The sequence below is a fragment of the Tachyglossus aculeatus genome, chromosome 24 (genome assembly GCF_015852505.1).
Source record: "Tachyglossus aculeatus isolate mTacAcu1 chromosome 24, mTacAcu1.pri, whole genome shotgun sequence".
In the NCBI taxonomy this organism is placed as follows: domain Eukaryota; kingdom Metazoa; phylum Chordata; class Mammalia; order Monotremata; family Tachyglossidae; genus Tachyglossus; species Tachyglossus aculeatus.
Window position 1 is genome coordinate 12,563,947 of NC_052089.1, and position 12,784 is coordinate 12,576,730.

At 39.4% G+C, this 12,784-nt stretch overlaps 1 pseudogene; it reads right to left on the bottom strand.

The window, feature by feature from the left end:
• Window positions 1–3,595: 3,595 nt before the first annotated feature.
• Window positions 3,596–4,539, bottom strand: LOC119945132 (annotated as a pseudogene).
• Between the last annotated feature and the right edge of the window lie 8,245 nt (window positions 4,540–12,784).

Consider the following 12,784-nt stretch of genomic DNA (forward strand, 5'->3'; position numbering starts at 1 on the left):
CATTCTGATTATCCCGTATCTTGTCCCGGTCCCCAGCAGTGTTGGCACATGGTACACACTTAATAAATGCACCATTATGAGTAATGACAATAATGGTAATTTTGGAATGTTTCAAAAAATATAATCAATTTTCTATAAAGTCTTTATTTCTCAGACTGGGGATGAAGGGGTTTTATATGGGGATTGTAATAGTCTGAAATGAAGAATCTATAGTATCTTTGGTGAATCGATTAGTACTATTTATTGAGGGTAACAATAGATGAAGAGCAAGCATACACAACAGCTAAAATGCCTAGAATTAGGGACTAGGGAATCAGCATAAGATTCCCTTCCATAGTGATGCGATAAAGCACCAGAAACAACAAAAATAAAATCAATCAGTCCCTGGGCTGGGCACTGTATTAGAGATTGTGGGGAATCCCAGAGGAAGGCAGGGCCTCGAGGAGCTTGCGTAGGTAATAATAATGGTATTTTTTTTAAGCGCTTACAAAGTCGATTGTGCTGGACAGCAGCAGCATGGGAAAGAGTCAAAGGCAGATGGTCAAAGACAATGGCAGAGGCTCAAGTTTTTCTGCACGGAAGAAGGCAATGGTAAACCATTTCCGTATCTTGACCAAGAAAACTCTATGGATACACATACCAGAAGGACTTTATGACAGAAGATGGGGCGTTCTGAAGAGGGTGCATCCATGGAGTCTCTATGATTTGGAAACAACTTGACGACATTTGAAGAAGTAGATGTGTCTAGCACTGTTATAAATGCTGAGGTAGATAGAAGTTAATCAGGTCAGACACCACCCCTGTCCTACATGAACAAGTAATTAGGAGGGAGAACAGGTGTTGAAGCCTCATTTTTTGCAGGTGAGGGAACTGAGGCACAGATAGTTTAAGTGACTTGCCCGAAGTCACACAGCTGGCAAGTGGCAGAGCTGGGATTCAAACCCGGCCCTCTGACTCCCAGGCATGTGATTTCTCTGCTAGGCTTGATGTGTGTAGAGGGAGCAAAGGTCCGTAATTGAATTCTCTCAAGGACAATGAGTCTTCACTGATTCCCACATACTTCTTCCAGGTTCAGCTGGGGGATATGCCTGGGTAGCTTTATCTCAGCTGTATCTCTAATTTTGGGACCTTTCAGATCTCCTCTTATTCCCCACAAAGAGCAATTCAAATTACACTTTGCCTCAGGCTAAATGGTGATTTGAACTGGCACAATTTTATATGTGCCTTTTTTTGTACAAAGGAGAAAAAGTTCACAAATTGTATTCTTAGTTTTCCACTGGTATTGTCACTTGTGACACTTGGAAATTTATTTCCTGTTTTAAAAATACACTTTTCATACAAGTGAAATGCAAGCATATTAAAGTTTTATGTATAATTCAAATCATGGTGAGTATTCTGCCAAATTCCACACGTTATATATTGTTTATATTAAGAAAAAATATCAATTTAGTCTAACAGGATTTTCCCAGTCCTTTCAGATCTCCAATTTGTTTTTCATGTAGGTAAGGTGACTTAATTTTGGAAGCTGCCTATCTTAGTTATTTCCTCTACTGAACACTAGAGTGGGTCATAAATGGGTGAGGAGAAAGTGAACTGTAAGAAACTGGAATACGATGGGAAGAGCTGATGTGATCAGAGATAATTTTTGATGTTCCTGCAATGTAAATTCATTTTCACAGAGATCAGTCACTGATATTTATTGAGAGCTTACTGCATGCAGTACTTGGGAGAGTATAGTACAAAAGAGTTGGTAGTCACATTTCCTGCCCACAATGAGCTTGCAGTCTAGGACCCATTCATATCGGTCTCCTGTTTTGTAACATCTCCAGCTGTACTTGGTATTTAATGTCCATAGTTATAGAATTGCCTGATTAGCTTGCCAATATAACCCTTCTATTAGCATCTGTGTAGCAAGAATGATTAGAACCCTCAGTACAAGTGGCTTGAAAGTCATTGGGTGTAAACCAATTTGAGCATAAATCTTCTCTGGCCTCGAATACTCTTCCTCCTCAAATCTGCCAGATAATTACTCTCCCCCCCACAACCCTTCAAAGAATTACTGAAGGCACATCTCCTCCAAGAGGCATTCCCGGACGAAGTCCCACTTTCTTTCATCTCCCAATCCCTTCTGCGTCACCCTGACTGGTTCCCTTTGCTCTTTCACTTCCCTCCTTGCCCCACAGCACTTATGTATATATCTGTAATTTTATTCATTTTTATTGATGTCTGCTCTTCCTGTCTAGACTGTGGGCTTACTGTATGCAGGGATTGTCTCTATTGCTGTATTGAACTTTCCCAAGTACTTAGTACAGTGTTCTGCACATAGTGAGCACTCAATAAATACAATTGAGTGAATGAATTTAATCTTCTCTGGTTCCAAAAAATTGCAATTGAAACTAGAAAACACAAGCAGCAGCGTTTTAAGTAGCCCAGCCAATTTTCCTCAGCCCTTTTCATATTGTCCATATTTCATGTTGTCTCTGATGTCAGGCAGTATGCACAGTTTAAAATACCAGGCAGAAAGTTCTGATCAAAATCCTAATTAAAATCCCCATTTGTCTCTACCTGATTGATTTTATTCTCAGTCTAACACCTGACAATTAAATCTGGGCTGAGCACACCCAGATTTACCTACCTGAAACAAAGGCTGAAGCACACCCAGTTTGGGTTTGTCATGTAGGAGTCACAGCTACTCAGATGAAGGCAATGCATGTTTATGACACTTGCTTATGATGTACAGCATTCAGGGCAAAATGTAAATAACTTTACCAAGTTGCGATTATAAAATTTGAGCAGCAGGATTTTTGTGGATGAGAGAAAGAAAAAGATCTCCCAAGTGTTTGCATGTTTTCCCTCTCTGGATTGTAAGCTCTTGTAGGCAGGGATCATGTCTATCAACTCTACCGTATTTTCCCAAGCACTTAGTACAGTGTTTTGCACATAGTAAATGCTCAGAAACAATGTATTTGACGTTGAAGCTTTCTTACTGGAACCCGCTAGGGGTCTGGCTTGAATCTATAATGAGGTAATTCTCTTTCCTTTCCAAAGGTCCAGTTCTGTGCCCAGACTGAGCCTGATTGATGTTGCCCACAATAGAAACGTCTTTGCCAGCATCTTTGTCAGGAGCCTAGTTCTCTCCTTTAGGCCAGTGTAAATTAGCTGAAAGGAGCCAATCTAGTATGGGGGTCGTGGGAGTCCAGCTCTTATAAAGGCAAGGGAAAAGAAGTCTGTTTTTATCACAATTAGTACCTCGCAGAACATTCTTTAAAGCGATTTATTAAGTATTTTGAAACTTTGCAGATGGTAAAACAACCGAGAATACAATTTTTGAGCTCTTAAAGCATTATCACAATGTGAATACAGTTTTAATTAAGTGTTAAAGATTCCAAAGAGAGATTATGTTTGGTTATCACAAAAAGTGGACCATTTTGAATACTGGAGGATGTACTGTCATATTTTTAAGAAAAAAAGATGACTCCCTTTGTGAAGTGGTTTAATATGCATCCTGTTTGGTGGCAAAGGAATTAGAGTTGAGCACCACTCCAAGCTGAATTCTGTCTGAACATAGAAACTGCATAGTTTCTGTCTCTACAGGTCATTTGAAAAATATTTTCCTCTTCATAATTTTCCTCAGGACACTTATTACCTCCTTGTTTCTTATGCTATAAATAAAAGGGAATTACTTTTATGTAAAACAAGGGAATTACTGTTGTGTAAAAAACAGCAACCAGTATATTTGTATTCTCTTCTTTAATCACGCCAGGCCTAATATACGTGAATAGAAGGGAACCATAGAACATAGAAAGAGATAGAAAGTGGGAGGCACAAGTGGATAAGGCTTTTCCTCTTCCTTCTTTTGATTTAATGGTCAAAACTGTGAAGAGAATGCAAAGGTAAGAGACCAAAGCTATGATTATCGAAAAGACTTGAACTGAGCCCGAGAGGATAAAAATCATCAAAACATTAATGTACGGGTCAGTACAGGAAAGTCTGAACAGTGGAACGATATCACAAAAGAAGTGATGGATTACATTAGATCTACAGAAAGTTAATCTAAAGAGGAGACCCACCTGAATGAAGGTTACCAGCTATTACTGCCCCCGTTATCATCTGAATGCAAAGTTTCTTGGGCATCATGACAGGATAGAGCAAGGGGTTAAATATCGCTACATAACGGTCATACGCCATTGCTGCCAGGAGAAAACAATCTACAGTTTCAGCCATACAAAGAAAATAAAACTGTACCTTGCATTCAGAGAAGGAAATGGCTTTGTTTCCAGAGGCAATGTTCATCAGCACTTTGGGGATAATGGAGCAGGAGCAGCAAGCGTCCGTAAGGCCCAGATTGCCAAGGAAATAGTACATGGGAGTGTGAAGCCGAGGTTCCAGCCAAATTAGCGTCACCAGCCCAAGGTTCCCCATAATGGTTATCATATAGATTACCAACAACACCACAAACAGGAAGAGCTGCAGTCCTGGCTTATCAGTAAATCCGGTCAAAACAAAGTCCATCTTCAGTGTGTGATTCCCCTCAGCCATATCTGACTTATGACTTTCTGTTGAAAGCAGAGGTTGCAGGTAAATACGGAGTCTACATAACATGAAATGTTCCTCAGCATCTAAAAATCTCAAAAGTCATGTAGAGGGTCTCTCTGTGAAAGATATTCTTTAAAAGCAAGTTTTCATGTGCTAAATTCTTTACTCTGAAATCCTATTTGGTAAGATGTTTTGCTGGTGGAATGCAGAGTAAAACCAGACATTCTTAGATAGAAATAGAAATTCAGAATAGAATTTTCTGCTAGAAAATTCAGAAATTGCTACACTTCACTTCAGAATAAGCATGGCCTAGTGGATAGAACACAGACCTGGGAGTCAGAAGGTCACAGGTTCTATGTCTGGCCCTTCCACCTGTCAGCTGTGTGACCTTGGGCAAGTCACTTAACTTCTCTGTACCTCAGTTACCTCGTCTGGAAAATGGGAATTGAGTTTTTGAGTCCCACTTCGGGCAGGGACTGTGTCCAACCCAATTTGCTTCCATCCACCCAGGCGCTTAGTACAGTGCCTGCACATAGTAAGTGCTTACCAAATACCATAATTATTGTTATCAGTATTTTTCCTAACATTGTACTTATCCATTGTCTCATCTCCATTAAAGTATTTAATCCAGACCAGAACTCCAAAATAGAGTCATTTGGAATAGGGGTGGGGGGAGAGCAACGAAGACAATTAAACAATTGGAAAAGAGCCATGAGAAAAAGCAAGAAGAACTGAAATTCCTTAGGAGATGCAAAGGCTGAGGGTTGATTTAATAGCATAGTTCAAGTGTGTGGTAGGTTATCTATCTCAAAAGAAGGCAGGACAAGAAAAGCTGTATTTAAGCTACAGTTTAAGAGGTTGAGCAAGACATAAAAATGGACTTCCCTGGACATTGGAATATGCTTTCTAAGGAGTTGTCAAACTTCTTCTCTGGTGTCCTTTAAAAGCAGCAGAGATTGCAATCTATAAGGGTTGGTTTAGAGGAGATAGAATTTAGAATTGCCAATGTAACAGTCTGGCAAAAAGCAATCTTTTTGTGAACATAATGAAGAAGTTCTGTCACTCGTGAATTGGTTTTCCCAGTCATAATTACACACACCATTATAAACCCCCACTTCAGCAACCCTAAAGCCCAGAGTCAGAACTGTGATGCAAAACAGAATGGATAATAATAACGATAATGGTATTTGTTAAGCGCTTACTATGTGCTGGGCACTGTTCTAAGTGCTAATCATTGAAGGTTTTTGAAGTATGTAGCATTGTAGGAAGAATGACTTCAGAGGCAAGTATGAATGAGAGAGATTATAGGCTAGGGAGAAGGATAATACAGCAGTTGTAACTGATCTAACTACATGCCTAGATCTGAGGGGTGGCTGCTTGTATGAGGGAAAGAAGCAGATCCAGAAAATACTGCTGAGAAAAAATTGACAGGATTTAGCAAAAGTCAGAATGCTAGAATTGAAAAAGAGCAAAGAGTCGAGAATAATTCGAAGATTTCAGGCATTGGAGACAGCAGAATAGCTGTCTTGTCAATTATAAGGAAAAATCATGGGGAGAAGAGGAATTGGGAGGAAAGATGAGTTCTATTTAAGACATATTGAATTAAAGGTGTCAGTTGGACAGCTGCGTGGACATGTTCTACAGATAAGAGAAAATGTGAGATTGCAGGTCCTTCTGCCTTCCGGGCCCATCCTCTATAAGTGATCCCAGATTACTTACCATTCTGTTTATTGGTTTTGTTAAAGTGGACGTACAGAGTAGCTGGTCACTAATCAGAAATCTGAATTTTAATTGAGAAGCAGCATGGCTGAGTAGAAAGAGCACAGGATTTGGAGGTAGGAAACCTGGGTTCTAATTCTGGCTCTGCTGTTTTTTTGGTTTGACCTTGCACAAGTCACTTAACTTCTTTGTGCCTCAGTTTCTTCCCTTGTAAAATGGGGATATACTACCTGCTCTCCCTCCCCTTTAGACTGTGAACCTCTTGTGGGAGTGGGACCATGTCTAATATGATTGTATTTAAGCAGGGCTTAGCACAGTGCTGTGTACATAGTGATTTCCAATTATTAAAATTAAGAGATTAAGATTATTTCACCTCATCAGAGAAGAAAACAAATTCCTCATCTGATAAATGGAAAACATCTCTCTCCCTTTTGACCTTATCTTGAGCATTTGAAAACTATTTGAAAGAAGTCTATGAAAATATAGAGATAGCATTTTTTTACCCCAGCATATGCTCTGAGTAATGATTCAAACAAATTTTGAAGATATTTGGAAGGGAAGTGGTTACCCTTCCATTTATTTATAAGGAGAATTACATCAGATTGGGGAAATGCATTTTAGTTGACTCCCACAGCTCTTTTATAATTCATATTACCCTTTTAATCCTTGTCTAATTCATCACCTATCTTAGCTTTCATGCAGAGAACTAGCAAAGAAGTATTTCTGATGGAAGATTAATATCTCTTCACAAAATAAGAAAAAAAAATTCTCACCCAGACCTTGGAGGGAAAAGGCTCACTGGAGGTCAGATTCTGTCCTGCTGGTGATTCTTCTTAAATGCTGATTGTTTTGAACCATAGAGGTGAATCTCCTCCTCCTTTTGTTCCCGCTTAAAGCACTTTGGGATTAAAGCATGAAGAGATAGAAACAGATCAATGAAAATGATCATTTTATTAGTGGAACTAAGTTGAAATTCCCTCAGGTCCTCCAAAGGGATTTCTTTGAGGTAACATCATTTTATTTCTCCAGGGTGTTAGAGATATGGGGACTTGACCCCCAAGACTTCACAGAAATGGCAAAATGGAATAATTAAATGTGCCCTTTGAGATCCTGGGCTCAAGGTAAATCTCACTACTAAAAGTTGTTTGTAGACCAAGGTAGAGATTCCAACCTCACTTTATTGTCTTTTGCGAAGTCCCATGTGTGTTATACACTGCCCATGTACGTGTGCCAAGCATGCACAGCTTTCCTTGCATTCTTCTGGGGCTACTAGTCCCCTCAGATGCACTAAGCCTTCCATGTGTTTCTTGATAAAGGGATTGAGTGGGTTTGGTGTGCAAAGGGTGGGAATGGCATCCCCTGATTTTTTCTGAATGCGCTTGTCACCCGGAGTGGTTGTCCCTCCCCTTTCTTCTCCAACACTTTTCAAAATCCCACTTCCTGTTGGACGTTTTCTAGGCCGTTCGGGTGGTTGAAAATGTGGCCTTTCTTCAAGCCTCTCTGGGAGTTGGCCATCCCAAATGCATCCTCCTCAAGTCTAATTAAACACAAAATCCAGGGTCCCACATCCCCATAAAATTAACCATATATAGAACCAATATATGTGTGCAGATATAGTATTTGGACGTTGTGTGTACTGTTTATGTGATTTATGTGACATTTAGGGAAAACACCTTCCCAAATCTTTGAGAGAAATGTCCTGTTTTCAGATGGTTAGAACCCTATCTATAATAGGTACAGTATCAGTTGCCTTTAAGTTTAGTATTTTTACCTTAAGCACTCAGTGTTCTTCAACCTCAGGTCTTGGTGCTGAGTTTTACAGCATGGAACATGATCTGTGTTCATAAGGACTTGTGAAAGGAATGCAAAGACCCTGAGCAAGTTTTATGGCCAAGGGGTCCTTCTGTAGAACGCTCACCCCCTACTTCCAAATCACTTGGTACAGATCCTTATGCTCTGTTCTTCCCCTACCTGTAATTTATTTTAATTTAAATAATTTTAACCTACATGTACTTATTTTAAAGTCTGTCTTTCCCACTAGATTGTAAGATCCTTACAATCTATAAGTAAATAATTAATAAATTTTTAATGAATAATAAATTAATAATACATGTATGTTTAATTAATTAGTATTAACATAATAAATGGTAAATTCCATTATTATTATTATTATCCTTGAGGCTAGGGATCATACCTACCAAAGTGCTTAGTACAATGCTTTGCACTCAAAATGTACTCAGTAAATATGATTGATTGAGAGACTTCATAATGTAGCCTATGACGTTCTACACTGTGTGTGTCTGGCATAATGCATGTGACATCGCCTGTGTCTGGGTGACCGGAGAGCCATTCTGATGACAGGCTAAATATGCAGCCTCCTATAGGGAGGGGCCTATATTGTGTTTCTGCCCCTTCCCCATTATGACTGCCCAACAGAAATAATAATGTTGCCAATGATGGCAGTAGAATATTTCCTAACAGGAAAACAACAGGAAGGAAGCTGGAGGTGATTTGTTGTTGCTTTATCTCACACTGGTGAACTTTGAAGTTACTGCATCTAGTTGAAAGGCTCAGCAGCGTGTTACCATTGCTTTCCTGGAAATACTTTTACCCGGTTTCTTTATCTTGATAATGTCTTCTTCAATATTATACGACCATTTGACCATTCTCATTTCATATAGGGGATGTTTTCATTCTTAACAACTCCCTCTGGGTTCCCTAATGATGCCCTTTGTGAATTATTTGCAAGTCCCAGGAACTTATTTACCATTACAGAGAGTATTCAATTGCTAATCTCTAGGCACCAAACTTTCAAAAAAGTCACTAGAAGTTTCACAGTCACCACTAATAAGTTTTTATTGGTTGTTATTAATTACATATGGGTTATTCAAGTTGACAGATGATGAAAGTGACAATGTCCAAACTTGAGTATTTCTTGGTGGTTGTATCTTCTTTTTCCAAGATAGATATCCCAGGGAAGTTTGAATAGTTGGGAATCTTATATCTCTTGATAAATAAAATGAAAAAAGAGCTCAACTTAGTTTTTCCTAGGAAAAGATCTGTAATGATTAGTGAATGTCAAGATTACCTTCTCATGAGAGTCTACTATTTGAAACACTGATTTCCTGTCAGAATAATTTTAGTTTTTGTTCTACATTATAGCAAAGAAAATACATTCTCCCATCATTCTGAAAGTGTGACAAGTTTCAACTGTGGGTGTGTGTGTGGGTGGGGGGCAACTGTATCATAAATTAGAATATAGAGATGATCTTAAGCCATGCCAACTCACAAAAGTAAACTAAAATCTCCTTCACACTACAGCAGAACTGAGTTCACTGCTAATTCTGGTGCTAAATAAAATGAAACAGCAGGTGATAAGCATACGATACTCATTTTTGTGGACATTTTAAGGGAGAAAATATCAGTAGATTGTGAGGGTAAATCCTTTAGTGAGAGATTCATGTTGATGAGAAAAGTTAGGGATGTAAGGAGGCACATAGCCATCACACTGTTCCTTCAAGGGGATTGATGCCAAAGACAGAATACTGGGCAGGATGGATCATGCTTCTGACCTAGGACTAGATATTTTGAAGAACTGATAACAAGTGGTTTGTCATAAACACCTATCTCTAGGACACTTTTTCAGCTCTACCACTATCCCTTCCATGTTGTGTGGATTTTGGGGTTGGGGAAGCAACACAAGCAGTATGGGCTTGGCAGAAGAACAGTGTGAATAGATGTAGTGGTGGGTTGTTAAAGCTATAATGGTAAATTGCTGGCAACCTTATGTGTCATTGGCAACCAACCACCTGCTCAAAATAAAGCTTCAATTTTTGCCTCCTAGGTATCCGGAATCCATGACACTTCAGGCAGTGAACTGTGTTTTTTTCCTACCATCGGTTCAGGTGAGTACATTGATTTAACATTTATGTTAATCAGTCATATTCATTGAGCACTTACTGAGTGCAGAGCAGTGCTTGGGAGAGTACTATATAACCAACACATTCCCTGCCCACAGTGATCTTACAGTCTAGAGGGGAAGACACACATCAATATAAATAATTTATGAATATGTACATAATTGCTGTGGGGCTGGGAGGAAGGTTGAATAAGTAAGCAAGTCAGGGCAACACAGAAGGGAGTGGAAGGAAAGGAAAGGAGGGCTTTAGTAGGGAAAGCCTCTTGCAGGAGACGTGCCTTTAATAAGACTTTGATTTGGGGGGAGAGTAATTGTGTGTCGGGGGGAGAGTAATTGTGTGTCGGTTATGAGGAGGAGAGCATTCTAGGCCAGCTACAGGATGTGAGTGAGAGGTTGGTGGTGTGATGACACAGTAAGTGCTCAATAAGTTTGACTGAATGAATCGACGAAATCTAGTTATAGTGAGTAGATTGGCATTAGGGAAGCGAAATGTGTTTGCTGGCTTATACTAGGAGATTAGCGAGGCGAGGTAGAAGGGGGCAAGGTGATTGAGAGCTTTAAAGCCAATGGTGCCACTGTTATATGTAGCTTATTTAGCTTAGCTTATGTAGCTGTATGTGTTGATCACTACAACTGGTGTGTCTTGGATTCTGACAAACTACTTTGAACATTAACATTCTGATTTAAAGTGATTTTTGTTTGGGGAGGTGTGGTAATGGAAAAGGGAAAAGGGATTATGTATAAAATGAAGATCAAGTTCCTCCGGGTATAGTGTAAACTCCTTAAGGTTGGGGATAATGTCTGCCTACTCTTTTATACTCTCTCAAGTGCTTAGTACAATGCTTTGCAAAGAATAAATGCTCAAAAAATAAGATTGATTGAGTAATTGATTGGTAAAATACCTGTAACCCTAAGACTCTGAGCCCTCTATAGGACAAGGACTGTATCCATTCTGATTATCCCATATCTTGTCCCGGTCCCCAGCGGTGTTGGCACATGGTACACACTTAATAAATGCACCGTTATTAGTAATGATAATAATGGTAATTTTGGAGTGTTTCAAAAAATATGATCAATTTTCTATAAAGTCTTTATTTCTCAGACTGGGGATGAAGGGGTTTTCTATGGGGATTGTAATAGTCTGAAATGAAGAATCCATAGTATCTTTGGTGAATCAATTAGTACTATTTATTGAGAGTAACAATAGATGAAGATGAAGCATATACAAAAGCTAGAATGCCTAGAATTAGGGACTAGGGAATCAGCACAAGATTCCCTTCCATGGTGATGCGATAAAGCACCAGAAACAACAAAAATAAAATCAGTCAATCCCTGGGCTGGGCACCATATTAGAGATTGTGGGGAATCCCAGAGGAAGGCAGGGCCTTGAGGAGCTTGCGCAGGTAATAATAATGGTATTTTTTTTAAGCACTTACAAAGTCCATTGTGCTGGGCAGCAGCAGCATGGGAAAGAGTCAAAGGCAGGTGGTCAAAGACAATGGCAGAGACTCAAGTTTTTCCTGCACGGAAGAAGGCAATGGTAAACCATTTCCGTATCTTGACCAAGGAAACTCTATGGATCCACCTACCAGAAGGACTTTATGACAGAATATGGGGCGTTCTGAAGAGGGTGTGCCCATGGAGTCACTGTGATTTGGAAACGACTCGACGACATTTGAAGAAGTAGATGTGTCTAGCACTGTTATAAATGCTGAGGTAGATAGAAGTTAATGAGGTCAGACACCACCCCTGTCCTACATGGACAAGTCTAATTAGGAGGGAGAACGGGTATTGAAGCCTCATTTTTTGCAGGTGAGGGAACTGAGGCACAGATAGTTTAAGTGACTTGCCCGAAGTCACACAGCTGGCAAGTGGCAGAGCTGGGATTCAAACCCGGCCCTCTGACTCCCAGGCCTGTGATTTCTCTGCTAGGCTTGATGTGTGTAGAGGGAGCAAATGTCCATAATTGAATTCTCTCAAGGACAATAAGTCTTCACTGATTCCCACATACTTCTTCCAGGTTCAGCCGGGGGATATGCCTGGGTAGCTTTATCTCAGCTGTATCTCTAATTTTGGGACCTTTCAGATCTCCTCTTCTTCCCCACAAAGAACAATTCAAATTACACTTTGCCTCTTATGCTAAGTGGTGATTTGAACTGGCACAATTTTATATGTGCCTTTTTTTCTACAAAGGAGAAAAAGTTCACAAATTGTATTCTTAGTTTTCCACTGGTATTGTCACTTGTGACACTTGGAAATTTATTTCCTGTTTTAAAAATACACTTTTCATACAAGTGAAATGCAAGCATATTAAAGTTTTATGTATAATTCAAATCATGGTGAGTATTCTGCCAAATTCCACACGTTATGTATTGTTTACATTAAGAAAAAATATCAATTTAGTCTAACAGGATTTTCCCAGTCCTTTCAGATCTCCAGTTTGTTTTTCATGTAGGTAAGGTGCCTTAATATTGGAAGCTTCCTATCTTAATTGTTTCCTCTACTGAACACTAGAGCGGGTCACAAACGGATGAGGAGAAAGTGAACTGTAAGAAACTGAAATATAATGGGAAGAGCTGATGTGATCAGAGATAATTTTTGATGTTCCTG